Source organism: Homarus americanus, unplaced genomic scaffold (assembly GCF_018991925.1).
Source record: "Homarus americanus isolate GMGI-L3 unplaced genomic scaffold, GMGI_Hamer_2.0 scaffold25827, whole genome shotgun sequence".
NCBI lineage: Eukaryota > Metazoa > Arthropoda > Malacostraca > Decapoda > Nephropidae > Homarus > Homarus americanus.
In genome coordinates this window covers 6,392,723-6,409,769 of record NW_024738300.1, presented here as the reverse complement: position 1 = coordinate 6,409,769, position 17,047 = coordinate 6,392,723, and the positions used below count along the sequence as shown (strand labels likewise).

The 17,047-nt window shown below is 38.7% G+C and overlaps 1 protein-coding gene across 1 annotated transcript in view; it reads right to left on the bottom strand.

The window, feature by feature from the left end:
- Positions 1–16,700, bottom strand: part of LOC121873804 (probable glutamate receptor) — a 40,558-nt gene extending 23,858 nt beyond the window's left edge. The window contains exon 1 of the mRNA XM_042377508.1: positions 16,328–16,700. The gene's annotated coding sequence lies outside the window, so the exon portion shown is untranslated. The remainder of the gene's footprint in view (positions 1–16,327) is intronic.
- Between the last annotated feature and the right edge of the window lie 347 nt (positions 16,701–17,047).

The following is a 17,047-nucleotide window of genomic DNA, read 5'->3' as shown; positions in this document are numbered from 1 at the left end:
GTAATTTCAACATTATTGCGGATATAACGTATTGTTATTTACGTGTTAGCACTGTAGCGGCTGTGGTGCTCGCATTATGTGATGGTGCTGAAGTAGTTGTTAATATTCTTTTCTTTTCATAAGAATGAAGTCTTATGTTAAAACGGTGATATTATATTTCCTAAGATTTGTTGTTGGCAGCTATAGGCGTGCCAACAACAGAGACGTACTACCGCCTGGGAAGATATTGCTGATAATGTCCTGTCTATCGGTGGATCTAGCTGCTATAGGCATTACGAAAATTATGACCAAGTCCCAACCAGGTTGCTGAACTGACTTTCTGCCTCATTTACACACAATTACAGGTTTCAATTGTTTCTCCTACTTTGACAACACAACATACATATATCGTTTCTCACATTTGATTGCCTTTTCAATTTTGTATTTCTTTATCATTATCATTTTTATTATTATTATTATTATTTTTATTATTATTATTATTATTATTATTATTATCATCATTATCATTATCATCATTATTATTATTATTATTTTTATTATTATTATTATTATTATTATTATTATCATTATTATTTTCGTTATTATTATCGTTATTATTATTGCTGTTGTTATTATCAGTGTTTAATTTTAATTGTGAAATATGAATCGGATCATATAAATAAATTATTTACTAATTATTGAAATGTTCGTCAATAAGATCATATGTAACTTCACAGGCGTGGTGCATGACGCCTAGACATTTGTTTTATTTTTTACTATGTTGTATCTTTTTTTTTTAAATAATCTTTCAATATCAATATCAATGTAAATAAGAAATTTACAGAATTGTCAGAGCCGAATTTCAATATAAGAAATATTTCTTGACTGTAAATGATCTGAGGTAAGATATTTTAATTTTATTATTATCGTGTTTTAGATGTTTATAAGGCTTGTCAACCCTTATTAAGTGATAGGCCATATCCTACTTGATATTTAATTTGATAGCTGATATAATATGTAGGTGTTCTGCATGCCTCATCAGTGCAACCATGTATGTCACTGATGTAGGCGATCAGCTGTTCAGTTATAATCACTGGCGTACACAGACAGACATTTGTACTCACAGGGAGGTATGAAATTGCGTGTCCGAGCGAACGCTAACAGCCCGTCCGACCTGACCGAAACATCGCCCGGGTGTTCTGAAACCTTAGCTTCTTTTTTTTTTAGGTTAAGGTGGGGATGGAAGGCATGCTGGGGCTCAAGGCACAGCCAGTCATGAGGATGGAGAAGTCACAACATATAGTCGTGGGGGTTGGAAAAGATGTTTAATGAGTTAAACAGAGGACGACACCCTTGTTTTACATATTACAGAGTTTGTTGGCTAACTAAGCTAACCTAGGATTTAGAATGAGGTTGCACAATGGTTATTTTAGTAGACAATGACTAGATTGATTTACAATTACAAGTTTATTAACAACTTATACTGTATTACGTTTTGGACTCACTTGATTGTGACTTGTTAAATGTGAATTTATATCATCTAAGTTTTAATCTAAGGTGGATCACTGTGGCGGACATAGATGGGTCGCGGGTTGGGTTGTTGTAGTGCGGGCAGACTCCGGGGCCCAGGCGTGGGGTCTCTCCTCCGTTGATGTCTTCCCGCGTAGGTGGTCTGGGTTGTGAGGTCGTCCAGGAGCTTGTCCCAAACCTTCTTCCGAGGCGATGGAACTTGAAGTTGAGGGCCTCTGTTTTATTTCTTAGGTGGATGGTTTCCACTGTGCCTTAGCTCACTGGGTGCGGGATCGCGTGTCCGAAAGGAATGCTCACAGCCCCTGTACGCAGACCGAAGCCCTCAACACTATCGGATATTTAACATTTCACTCAAATACACAACACCAAAACAAGGTAAATCCCCACTCAAGTATCAAATTACAGACCAATCTCTCTTCTACAAACACCGGGAAAATCCTAGAAAAAATCAATAACCACAGACTGAGAATACACCTTACTATATTTACAGTACCTGCTTTTATTGTACCATCAAAAACGTTTTATCTGAAATTATCATGTACATAAATAAGTAATTACCATTGCAATAAACATTATTGCCATCTAGACATAATCCTAAGCTCTGTCCTCTTGTTCAACCTTATTACTGTACACCAGGTTGTATTGCTCCCCATTATACTTATGTTTTTCAATTCCACTGTAATTTGTATATATATATATATATATATATATATATATATATATATATATATATATATATATATATATATATATATTAGCCACCAATATGCTATATGTGGCCTTGGCCTACCTAACAATCAACTCGTCTCAGCTAAATTGGAGAGCCCACCTGCTATCACCCCCTACTACTTTACTTCCCGTTTCTATGCTTTCCATCTCTCTCTCTTCTCCTCTCCTCTCCCATGGCAAAGTCATTTGCCACTTTACTTCATTAGCATCATCATCACAACACTCCGGTTTCCGTACTGATGTCTCTCCACGCCGCACCCACTGTGGGTGGTTTCACGTTGCAATCCACTGTAGGAGACTGGCCACGACGTCCCACATTGCACTTCCGGCAGCAGGTCTTCACGTGGTCCTGTGGTCCCTCCTAGTGGTCGAAATTCCGCTGACTCTCCTGTACTGAACTTTGACTATAGAAACTCTCCTTGGTTAAGGACGTTCAGGTGAGTGCAAGTCAGAAGGGAATGATTGAAAACTCCATAACACGACGCATTCAATATTTATTGATGTGGTCAAAACCTGCAGAGGAGAAGGCCTTCATATATTGCATGGTGATCCATCTGATACATAGTATAATTAGTCAACAATATTTCAGTACTGAGGGGTATGTCGCTAAATGCACTTGAGCATACATGTGCGGGTCAAGTACAGATCGGTATGTGTTCCAGAGACAACGAGTACTGAATAAATTGTCCCAGCACACACAAATTCAAGGACTTAGGATTTAGTAGGTCGGTGTTCAACAGTGCGAGCAGAGGGCTGGTCATTTTAGCATCACTAGAAGGGGCAGTCTCCACCATGTGGCAGGACGGGCAGCACCTGCCACCGAGACAATTCACTCAAGCAGAACCAGGACTTGTGCCTTGGCGCTACCTCTGGCGGGGTCTGGGTCAGAAGATTTGAAAGCCAAGCCTTTACGTGGCGAGATGTGGCCGGCTGGCGATAACGCCTTCGACTAGCTTATGAGACAGCAGTGATCGGACCTCTCTCCATACCCCTCACCGCCAAGGCAGCCAGCCTTGTTTCTACTGTTGACGACTGGACCACAAATCGACCTCTCTGATTACCACTGGACGTCCCAGGAATCCTGTTTTTGGCGACGCCCTTTGTGGGCCTCCACCTTTGAAAAGCGACCACGACCGTCACCGGACTACCTTACGAGCGTTAAGGATTGTCAACCCTAGCTAGCCCTCCCCACGGGCAGAGTGAGTGACCCACGCTCGTGCTGGAGGGCAGCTATTGATTGGCAGTGCTGACGTGGTTTGGGGTCTTTCTCTCTTCCTAAAATCCTTCCTTGCTTACCCTGGCCGAGGCACCTGCTTTATTTAAGTATTCGTGCTAGAGCCCCTCCAGTGGCTCACACCTCACACCTGAGTGGGATTGTGTGTGTTCATTGGGGGTCGGGGAAAAACAGACCGATCCCATAGTGACGACTGTGATCGTACAGTCACTCCACTGTGCGGGGGTTGTCTCTTGTAAAATCAAAGAAGGGCCTCCAATAACTTTCTACATGCAAAATGGCAGTAAACATAAGAATAAACGTAAAAGATAAGAACAAACCTATTGAAAAATCTAGACTAATTACCCTATCATATGTTGAACTAGGTGTGGCCTTCAATAGGGTATTCAACGAATACCCTGAACGAAGGGTTCAAAGTCATTTGCCGAAATGAAAATAATGAAGACAAACTGCTAACCACTAAGGCGAAACAAATCCTTGCCAAGAATGGATTAATTGTGATCATGCCTCCCGAGCTAAGAGCCAGGAGATCTGTTTTCGTAAGGAAACTAGATTTTCAAGTTGGAGGGCAAACGGCAGACATTGAAAATAACAACGAAGGACTTAGAGTAGAAGAAATAATCAAGATAAAAGACTACACGCACGTAATGAAGATTTGTTTCGAAGAAACGGCTTTGGCAGACAAGGTCCTCAAGTGCGGGTTTTTTGCTTGCAATATGTCGATTTCCCCTCATCAAATAAAAAGGGAAAAATACACCAGTCTCCCGATATGCAAAACATGCTATAAATATGAAGAGCATACCACAAGGGACTGCCCTGAAAAAAAAAGAAATTCTGCTCCAACTGTGCAGAGGAAGGACATGTTTACACGCAGTGCAACAACACCACCAAAGGCTGCGTAAACTGCAAAAGGAACGGGGGCGTGCACCACACCCACCCAACCATGGCCATGTCCTGCCCCATCAAAAAGACCCTCATCAAATACAAGCAAGAGCAGGAAGACCAACGAGAAAGGATGAGAGACCAAAGCACATATGCTGAAATAGCAAAGAGGGCCCGTGAAAGAGACAACAAAGCCAACCACTGACACCATAATCAAACTAAGTGACACTGATCATTTCAAAGTAATGGTGAGCATGCTCCATGCTCACCTTCATAATATCATAGCCCCAGGATCATTTGCCGACGAACTCAATAGGATGCTTGAAATAAACAACATGCCACAAATGAACTTTCCTGAAAACCCAAACTCAGCAAACTTGTTACACGCCACCAGCACCCCCGAGCTTACAAAACACTACAGACAACGATTATCCACGCCCAAGGACACAACATCATCAACAGACCAGGATAACATACCGGAAAAAGCGGAACAACTTGGAGATTTGATTGAGAGGGTGAGAGACCCAAGACTGACACAAGGAACAGGAGCGAAAAGAAAATCAGCGGCAATGAACAATGAAATGGAAATCGACTTCCCAACAACAACTGCCCACCCCCCCCCCTTAGTGCCTGAAGAAGCAGCTGATATAGGACTAAGGTTTTATCAAACCTCAAGAATACCATACCCACCACACAGAAAACCAGCTGGAAAATTAATTAAAAACTTAGTAACTGCTAACGAAAAAGTTTGGCAATACACAGACGAACGGTATGACAAAGAAACGGTATGGAACATGATTAAAAAAAAAACAAATAAAATTTGGCGCAAAAGATTTTCTTGTAATCACGGCAGCTGAACTCAAAAGGAAATCATCTGGACTCAACGAAATGAGATCACCCCCTCAACTTCAACCTTCCAAGAAAAAGAAATAATGGACCATCTCCAACTGAAAACACTTAAAATCCTACAACACAATGTCCGTGATTGGCATACACGCAAAACATCGCTTTGTAACATATATAATGAAAACAACCCAGATATAATACTGATAAGTGCACACGGCGAACCCGAGAACACCAAAATCAAAATATTTAACTACGACACCCACCAATCGAACAAAAGTGGAGAAAAACATGACGGAGTTGCCGTTGCGGTGAAAAAAAGGTATCAAACACATACTAATAGACAACTTTAACAGCGAATTCCTTGCCATTAAAGTACAGACAACACAGGGCGAAATAATAATCGCAACAACATACCTACCCCCAAGAAGACCATCCCTCCCTATTGAAGACCTACTGAAACTAACAAATTATAATATCCCAATGTACATCCTAGGAGATTTCAATGCAAGACACCGCATTTTTAGCAACGGCAACAGTAACCAGAAAGGCATAGCATTGGAACGTATAATCAACACTGGCAGACTACTTCACCTGGGCCCGCACTTCACCACCTGGATGGGACCAAACGGCGTTTCAACACCCGACAAAATCTTCTGCAACAACAAGGCATTTCTTAACTACCACATAGAGCAAGGCCCCATCACCCCAAGCGACCACATTCCGATAATATTCACAATTTCCACCAGCCCAATTCAAACAAAAATACCACCAAGGCTCCAGATGAGCAAAACAGACTGGATGAAATATAAGGATTTATTGGAAAACTACCCACAAATAAATCTAAAAGATGCAACACTCGAGGAAATTGACGAAGAAGTAGACAAGCTACACAACACAATAAAACAAGCAATCAACCAGACAACCCCAATAACGTCATACAGAACCCTCCCGAGTAACAAACCCAACGAAGAATTAAAGAGACTACAAGTACAATATAATAACATTAGGACATTTATAGAACAAACAGGGCCCACTAGAGAACTACTCCGTAATATAAGAGAAATCCAACAAGGCTTACAAGAAGAGTACAGACAAATTAATATCGAAAAATGGAACAATCTAATAAAAAACATAGACACCACAAAGGACTCAAAAAACTTCTGGCAAAACATCAACAAACTACTTGGCACGAAAAAACAGACAATAAACTACATTAAAGACCAAAACGGACAAAAACTCTACACAGACCATGAAAAAGAAGAGGCCTTCAGAAGAGAATGGAAGAAGATCTTCAGAATATCAGAAGAAGAAAATGAAAGTTTTGACGAAGAACACGAAGAGTTAATTAAAGACTGGCTAAGAGGACAAAGCAATAGACTGACACCCTACCACACAGGAAACCCAGAAAGACTAAGACCCAATAAATTCATGAATCACGACGATCTATTATACTGCCTACGCAAATTTAAAGAAAAATCCCCTAGAATGAGCGGCATAACCCGAAACATGTTACTAAACCTGCCCAGCAGACCAATGGAAGCCCTGATAAATGTTTACAACTCAACCTTATCCGCTGGTTACTTTCCCGATGCCCTCAAGCGGGCAAAAATGATCTTCATTCCCAAAGAAGGCAAGGATCAAAAACAGATAATAAACTACAGACCTATATCCTTACTGGAATAACCGGGAAACTCTTGGAACGCATACTAAATAACAGACTAGATAAGTTCCTGGTTAACCACAACAAACTCAACCCAAGACAACACGGCCTTAGAAGAGGTAGAGGAACCCAAACGGCAATAGCAATAATAACAGAAATCATAGCCAAAGAAAAACAGCAAGGAAACCAAGTAAACATAGTCTTATGATATGTCATTTGACAAAGTGTGGCACAACGGACTAGCATATAAAATACTAAAACTAGACCTACCTGCAGAAATAGAAAGAATCCTATGTGGCTACTTTCAAAACAGGACAGCACAGCTAAAAATTGGCAACTATTTAGGTCCACCCTTCGCCCTAGAAAGCAGAGTGCCCCAGGGAGGCGTCCTATCCCCAACACTATTCTACATATTTACGAGCGACTTACCTGAACCAACGCAACATAGTGAACACATTATCTTTGCCGATGACATCACACAAATCATATCATATCCCGGAAAATGAGAAGCAATGATGGCACGCCATACGGCCAGAGCAATAAAAAAACATAAATGATTACGAAAAGAAATGGAAAATACGGACAAACATCAACAAATTTAAAATCATACCACCTGCCAAGAAAAAAGTCGAACCAGTAATAGTAGATGGAGAAATTTACCCATACACCAACGAAGGCAGCATCCTGGGACTGAAAATCACAACAAATGGTTACCAGAGCTTCATCAACGAAAAAGTCCACAAACTACGTAGCAAACTCTCAAAAATAAAAGATTAAAAAACCTGAACATACCAAACAAAAGGAAATTATACACGGCACTAATAAAATCAGTAATGTGCTACCCGCCTGTACCAACCAACTCATTTAGTGCAACGAGAATCAAGAAACTTCAAACGGTACAAAATAAAAGCCTAATAACATCTGTTACGAAGAAAGAGTAACAAACGAAAAACTCCATAGAAGAGCCAACATCAATGCAGTAAACGTAGACATCTACATCCAAGCCAAAAGAACATGGGAAAAAGTGCGAGAGTTAGACTCAGAAACTGCAGCAAACTGGCTCGACAACGAACCAGTAAGAAGAGCAAGAGAAGAACACGCTTGGTTCAGATTAAGCAGAATAAGAGTCAACAATCCACCACCAATACCAAAATACATCTAAAAAATTTCAAATTCAATACAAAAACAAAAAGAACTGTATAGCCATTAAATACTGTACCTTCAAGTCAAGCTTCAATCTTTCAATTAAACCAAAAAGATAGGACCACCTCCTTGTGAACAAAAGTAGCAAGTTGGATCCTTCACCTCTTCTTAGAAATTAAACCTCCCTACTATAAACAAAAAGCTTCAATTCTCTAAAACAGAAAAAAAAATTTTCATTAAAAAGATGAGATTGACCAAAGGACACTAACCTTGGCCTCACCAACACTTGTCATCTTGCCGCTATTAAAACAAAAGATACGTTGCTCAGCCAGCTCCACAAGAATCTGGCTAGAGGTCGTCACCATTTCCTTGGAACAATGGCTACTGCAAAAATAAACATATTTTTAACTAAATGAAAAAGGCTTGAGAGCTAGAACCTAATCACGCAAGATGTAAGTTCAAATATAATTATTATAACCTCAGCATATCTGGTTGAACCCGGATACTGTCAATCTCTTACTTTCCTTCAATTTTTCTCCCTCTTTTTCCTTGATCCTAAACCAATCCCCCCCCTCCCCCAAATTGCCACCAAAGTACTTCCAGGATTGTGAGTCGGTGTTCACCATTGCGAGCAGAGGGCTGGTCTTCACAGTATTACGAGAGAGGGCGATCTCCCTCATGGCGAGACGGACAGCATTGCCACCCGCCGAAGACAGTCCACTCAGCAGAACCAGGACTTGTCTGTAAACATTCTAGATCTAGCGAGGTCACAGGTCGAAAGATTTAATGGCAACACACGTAAGCACTGTAGCTGAAGCCAGTGGAGATAAAAATATTGATTTCCAGCTTTTGTATTAGCGAGAGGCCCGACACAGTCGATAATTATGTGACTAAAAGGTTCGTGAACAACAGGAATTAGTTTCAGGGGTGCAGTGGGAATAATATTATTAGGTTTACCCACCATCTGACAACTGTGACATGTGCGACAGAAATTTGACACGTTCTTTCTCATCCCAGGCCAGAAGAAATGCCTCAATAGTTTACTATATATCGTATTTACACCTAAATGACCACCAGGAAAATCATGTACAATACTGAGTACATCATGCCTATATAGAGTAGGAATCACTATCTGGTGAACTAGGGTACTTTTGTCATTTGCCGGACTATCAATGGGCCTATACTTCCTCATGAGTAGACCATTACTTAAATAATAACATGTTCCACCTGGTGCCTCTTTTTTATCAACGGCAAGACTGTGATAGTGAACAAGTTCTTTATTTTCCTGTTGATTTTTTATGAGATTATCTCGTGTTAGGGGGATATTCTGAATTTCTTTATCATTGAAAGGGTCATTAACCTCAAACAATTTACTTATACCCAATCCATAGTTATCTGAATCTCTGACACGGTTCACGTATATATAAGAAGAATCGTGTACTGTAGTCTGGACATTCATGCATCGTGTCACCGCACAACTGGGAAAAAGATTAGGGTACTCCTTCTAATCGAACTAAACTAACTATAGGGTTGGGCACAACAAGTTTTCCTGCAACATCATTACCAAGCAAAAATGTTACTCCTTCTACTGGAAGTGGGTTATTCTGGACACCAACTGTCACATAATGATTAACCAGATCCGACTTCAAAAATACCCTTGCTAAAGGAATATTGACTGCTCCCCCAACACCCTGAAGGACGACATGTTCACCAGTATAAGCATTTTGAATGAACGGTATTGACCCGGTTTACCACTATACTGTGTGACGCACCAGTATCCCTCAAAATTTGGACAGGGAAACTAACATCAGTGGAGATATCGCTTGAAACTGATCCTTAGAACAGAGGGGTTCAAACAGTTCAGTCCGGCTACCGCTAACAGAATGAACTGCCTTAATTTCTTGAGTAACATTCTTAAGAGCTAATTTGGGGCAATTAGCAATTACGTGCCCTGGTTGCTTGCAATAATAACAATGTAATTTATTCCATCTTTACAGCATTCCTTTTGCTAATCCCAACTAAATCTTGCCTTTGAACATTACTGTTACTCGATTTGAACGATGGATACTGCGCCACCTTACCAGACCTATCACCCACATCTCTAGACTCACACTCATTCCCTGGCATCCCGCTCACAACTTCATGATGACTCTGAGGTTTATGTCGTAGAGGATGAGTTAATGGATACTTGTCTGCTAAAATAGATGCTTTTGCTTAGAGTGGTCACCTCTCGCTCATCTAAATACAATTTTATCTCAGGATGTACAGAACATTTAAATTCTTCTAAAAGCAATAAGTCTTTCAGTGCATCAAAAGTTTTCACATTAAGAGACTTAATCCAACGTTGAAACAGCCTTTCTTTGTCAGACCAAACTCCATATATGTCTATGATTACAACTTCTTAAGATTACGCCTATACGCCTATGAGACCAAGTTCTAACCTTGGAGGGTAGCATCTCTAAGTTTAAAGTAATCTTGGCAAGTCTCTTTAGGCAAACTAATGAAGACACTTTTAGCTTTCTCTACAAATACTGTTTGAACCATGATTGATCAGCACTCTCTAGGCCATTGGAGACACTCAGCAATTTTCTCAAATTGTATAAAGAACTCCGAGGATCTCTCTCATCAAAAGTAAGTACTAGTCTAGACTGACTGCTAGCGTCAAAATTATTCTCCTCTCCTTTTCTCAACTCTAGTTCTAATTCTAGTTTTCTTAATTCATGTATTGTTTGTCTCTGGGCTTCCTCTATCTTCATTTGTTTCAAAGTAGCCAAATTCGACACATCACTATCACCATCAACAGAACTTACATCCAATAGTGTTAATGCAGACGAAGAGAGAACTCCTTTAACTACTAGGTACTCATTAACTATTCTTGAACTTCGGACAAGGTTGTTGAACATTTGACCTCCAGCGCACAATATAAGAACATAAGAATATAAGAAAATAAGGAGTCTGCAACAGGCCGGCTGGCCTGTGCATGGCAGCTCCTGTCGAGAGTTGCTACCACTCTCTATCATCCATGAATCTATCCAGCCTCCCTTTGAAACTTTCCAGCGTTCCAGCACTTACTACAAAGTTGCTAAGCTTGTTCCACTCGTCCACCACCCTATTTGTAAGCCAGTTCCTTCCTATCTCCCTCCTAAACCTAAACTTATCCAACTTGAATCCGTTGTTCCGAGTCCTATCCTGCTCGGATATTATAAGAACTTTATCTATATCACCTTTATTGATTCCTTTCACCCACTTGAATACTTTTATCATATCTCCCCGCATTCTTCGTCTTTCTAGGGAATGCAAGTTTGGTTTCTTTAACCTATCCTGATATGGAAGGTTTCTAAGTCCCGGAATCATTTTCGTCATTCTTCGCTGCACCGACTCTAGTGAATTGATATCCATTCTATAATAAGGGCACCAGAACTGAACCGCATAATCGAGGTGCTGCCTGACTAGCGCAAGATATAGTTGCAATAAGACCTCTGCACTCTTAATACTTACACTTCTAGATATAAAACCCAATACTCTGTTTGCCTTATTTCGAAAATTAACGCACTGTTTTCTAGGCCGTAGGTCCGGACTTACAAGTACCTCTAAGTCTCTTTCACAAGTCGACTTTTCTAGGTTGATGTTGTTAAGGCTGTATACATTGACAGTATTTGTTCTTCCAATATTAAGTACGCTGCAATAGACACCCAATAATTTTTGTTGCAGCTCACTCGTCTGTAACTTTTCCAGTGATGGTTCCTCAAAAAACTCAGCAAATCTAAATTCCGAATTGAACTTATATACTCAAAGTAATAAATAAAATTCATAACATAAATAAAAGGAGTGGTTGGATAAAAGCTTTGGTATCACTAGTAAAGTGAAAGGACAGGCCTCCATATGTTATGGGACATACTTGTCTAGGGGTTATTATAATGTTCCACAACATGAAAACACAAGGGAAGATAAACGGGGAATGCGAATATTCATAATACACTAGAAACTGCTATAATATATTAAGTATTAAACATATTTACACTATATACACAGGAAGGTTAAAATGAAAGTACATCAACTACAACTGAGAAACAACACCAGGGGCAAAAAGACAAGAACCTCTAGTCTTACAGTTAGCGCATGGAATAAGTGTTACCTATCACAATATACAGTACATTATAATTATAATCTTAATCCATATACACAAAGAAAGCTTAGCTGTGAGGTGACCACTCAGTAGGTCACTCACAAACCCCTCAGAGACACCGCTTACGTGTACACAGCGCATGGCAGAGCCGATCAGACCAACATCCCGTCAAGAAGCAAGGGAAGTGAGTCACTTGTCAGTCACAGCCACTGGTAGACCTACCAACTAACCTCACACAGTTGCCAAGTTGTTTATTACTCACTACAAGGATGTAAACATTAATACATGATACATAATTTACAATACAAAAATATACTATATAACGTACAACAATACGTATCACGAACAAACAAAATACAAACATAACATAACACATGTAAGGTAAAAGATAATAAAGATAATGAATAATTCGTTCCTTGAACGAGCTGACTACCAAGTTCCCATCAATATATATATATATATATATATATATATATATATATATATATATATATATATATATATATATATATATATATATATATATATATATATATATATATATATATATATATATGCAAGTAAATCACTGTAGGTGCGCGTGATCTAGGTATATGCTGATATACCCCAGGAGAGACATTAAAGATAATATTAAATATATCGTGTATTACATCTTGAGGCAAAGTAACAACATGGAGTCCTACAAATACAGAGCACACACAGACAGCTCATGCGAATATTAACCTGAATCGACTTCATGTAATAAGCGCATAATGATAAAGGTTATTGCAGGAGACATATAAGTCCGTTTGATGCAGCTCTTATTTCCAGCCAACAGTTTTCATTACTGCATCTGTAAAAGTTGTATTTCAAAGTTGTCAGCGTGACTGCTGGGTGTTGTTTAAATTTTTAGTTTTTTAGATACACTGTTTAATAATGTTTAAGCACTTTTAACTGTGATAGTTTAGTTTAACAAATTTATTGACAAAGCTTGGCGTACAGTTTGCTTATTCTGAGTAATTCAGTCAGGTCTTGACACTGAGGGTGGTATCACTTCACACTGCCACGCAGGACAGAGGTTCATACACAAAGAAATACATCATATTCATTAACAGTATATATAAGTCAGATTCATGTGGGTGATGTCACTGTTCGCTGCCATGCAAGACATTGGTTCATACACATTGAACGTCATATTCTAATTGAAGACTAATTAGTGTGGGCTATCAAATCTAGGATAAACAGCAAGAATTTCCTCAAGCACCCCCGATTCAAAGTAGCAATTACAAAGTTCATGATACAATAAGCCAGGTGGCCAGAAGTCTTTGACAGTGTCACATTCAATAATATAGTGTTCAAGTATATGCTTTAAAGGTTTTTCACCAAGTTTACATGCTGAGTGTCCCGGTATTGGTGCAGCGTTACTAACTTGTCAGATACGTCTGTATCCTAGCCTATTTCTGGCCACGACTACATCACATTGTCTTGTTCTGTCCTTATGCTGCCCATACCGGTACCTCTTGTCACAAAATTTGTCATATTACTTATGCTACAACTGCCAGGTCTCTCTGCATTTCTCAGTTCTTCTAGATCAGAGTTCATGATCCTGACTTGAATTTTGTTAAGTACAGCATTGGACAGGCCAAGGTCACGGTCAACATTTTCTTTCTTACTTGCCTCATTGGCTAGTCTATCAACACGGTCTTGATACCTAATTCCAAAATGGGACGGAATCCACACAAATTCGATGAGAAAGTTGTTCTCATTGGCAGTTATCACATTTCTTTTAATATCACATACAACTTCAGACATAGAACCTGACGGGCTGTTCATTGATTTCAAAGCACTTTGAGAGTCACAAAATATCACTCCACCTCCATTTTCTTTAAGGTAGTCTGTAGCTTAAGTAGATTCCAGTTAGTTCAGTTTGTGTTGTGCTGGCCCAGTTTTTCAGCTTTTGCTTGTTTGACACTACCATCTCTTTTTCTTTATATATTACCATTGTCCAGCCTGTGTTTGTCTGCACAGAACCATCAGTAAAAGCATAAAATTAACTTGATTTAATACTCTCTATGTGTCTGTTAATAGTTTATAGTGTTATACATCTCACCACATCGGTGTTAAACATTTGCTTACCGCTAGCAGGAGTGTAATTAATAGGAACTGATATATCCAGCCAAGGAGGAATGGCATTAATGGGTTCGTCTGGGGTGATTGGGACATCCAGTTTCAAGAGATCTGCAACACTTTTATGAAGCCACGCCCCAAAGAGAGTCTTTTGTGGAAGGCTAGCGAGATAGTCGGGATTACTTAGATAGAACATGAACTCAGTTTGAGCTTTAGTTTGGGGACATTGTTCTTCAAAACTTTGACATAAAACATGGTGTTAAGTAGAGCTATCCTGTGATAAAACTGATATTTTAAATAATGGACATTTTAGATGTGATGAGTTGATCACTGACCGAGTACAGCACATGTTGTGCTTAGAATGAAGTAATTGTATTTTTAGTAATTTCTCTGTAATAGTTGTCTAATATCGCATATGACCTTGTACTCTGTGCTTAAGGACTTTAACTGTTAAAGAACCTGAAATATATTTGAAAAGCTATATTTTATACCGTATATTAATTAACGCAAATAGCATTTCATGCCATACACTAATTTTTAAAGTACTAAGAGTCTTCATATAGCAGGGAAAGAATTATCAGTAAAGTTGCAACGTCTTTAATTTTCATAATTTTTATAGGCGGTAACACTTGTACAAGTGAAACTTGATAATATTATAGTATATCAAACTTAGAGAAAACTAAACTTATCCGTTTATAGCCACTGGCAGACCGTGAGTTAAAGTTTGCGAGATCAAGTACAACTTATTTTTGATCAATCATTACTAAGTTATAAAAGGCTTTAGGGACTGCCCTACTCTAATGTGATAGAAAGAGAAGGCCAACAAATTATCGGCTTACATGGTAGAGTGAAAATTAGTTTCTTGTTGATCAAAATAATGAATTTTATAGGCTTTTCCTGTTCTGCCACATTGAGTTCGACGGTACACGTGGCCCTCTCGTCCCCAGCGTTGTATCCACCTGCACACTGTAGTCACACTTCTACCCGTCTCTCGCGCAATAGTGCGGGCAGACATCCCTCCCACCCACATCCACACGAACTTTGCCCGTTCTTGTATAGCTGTTGGTCGTCGTTGTACCATGGCAATCCTGGGTAAAAATATGAGTGAAAAGATGTTTTGCTGTGGCCAACTCCCATCCCGACGTTGAACACATCAATCGACATGTCTGTCAGCAGAGTGACCTGGATGATTCAATTTAGTAAACGGATATGATTTTCACCGTAATTCTATGTTATCATTAATCCAGTATATAAGTGAGGTTCTTTGTGTGGTGTTTTTGCTAAATTTCTCTTGGCGTGGATGTAAGTATAATTTCATACGGTCTTGAAACTCAGGTGACAGATTTAAATGACAGAGTCTCATCTCTTAATTCTAAGCAGTCATTAGCTAGTTGGTTATCCCATCCTATTTGCAGGATGCTGAACCACCCGTCAGCTGATAAAACACAGCAGTGAACAAGATACAAAGTTACTCATTTTTCGGTAAAACGATATTCAATTTATATTATCTCACATATAAACTATGATAAATATTCACAAAAGTTAGGCCTTTCCATTAAAATTTATGTGACGCACTGATGAAGTGAGAAGGAACAGTCAGATTAATCTACATTTGTCTTTTATATGAAAATAATAAGACAAAATTTATGTCCGATGGCCCCAAAGCCCCGTTGTGGATCAATGACCTGTGCCCGGGTGGGCTATTCTCCGTGAAAAAAATAATAATAATAATGTTACAAAAAAAACAAAAAAACAAACAAATATATATATATATATATATATATATATATATATATATATATATATATATATATATATATATATATATATATATATATATATATATATATATATATATATATATATATATATATATATACGAGACTTAGCTCTGGAAATGTAAAACTCAATAGACGTCAAAAATACAACACATTATTTAATAAAAATAAATTGTGTAATGTTGTAATATATAAGAACGAAAAACTAGGTGTGCATTTTGATATGAAATTTTATATTACAATAACATTTTGGTATGTTATCACACTGAAAGTAACACATCCAACACATATTACTAACTTAAGTTTCGGCTTACCGGTATTAGAGACGATGGGATGCAGACCCAGGAGAGACTTGTTCAAAGAGAGAGGAGCAGATTTTGACTGATGTGCATCAGGAGACATCACCCCGGGTTATCTAACACGCGAAGCAGCGGCTACAATCTCAGTTTGCTGCCGATTGGCTGACGCCAAAGTAACCTTTAATGCTATTCGTCAAGCTGATACTTCATCCACTAATGGGAGGGGATTGGTACAGGTCGATCAGGGTGTTTATGTAAATAGTTTTGTTTATCAATTAAATCCATTATTCGAAGAAAAATGTTGAGTAGCAATCTTACTAATCACGTTTCAGTTACACCATTTGACAACCAATCACCGTAGATAGTAATCTTTACAAGATTATGGAGGCAACTATGACTCGACGAGTTTTGACGCAGGGGAAGAAATCTCTCCATCCACATCAACAGTTACTTTTGTTACTATAATTGCAATTAAATTATGATCCAATTTTAATGATTTATGGTACTCTATTACGACCTGACTGTGTTGTTATATATAACAAAGAAATTCATAGAGGAAGAAAAATTACATACAATTACATACATGTAATCCGGGACAGGTGTCAATATTCATAACCAAAGCAAAATGAATCAATGCAGGTCGAAGTAACCTGGCTAGATTCAGCTCGGTTAGTTTAAGTTTCTTTCAGTTCTTTTAACCCCATATTTTCCCTGAACATTAAAATCGAAATGCAT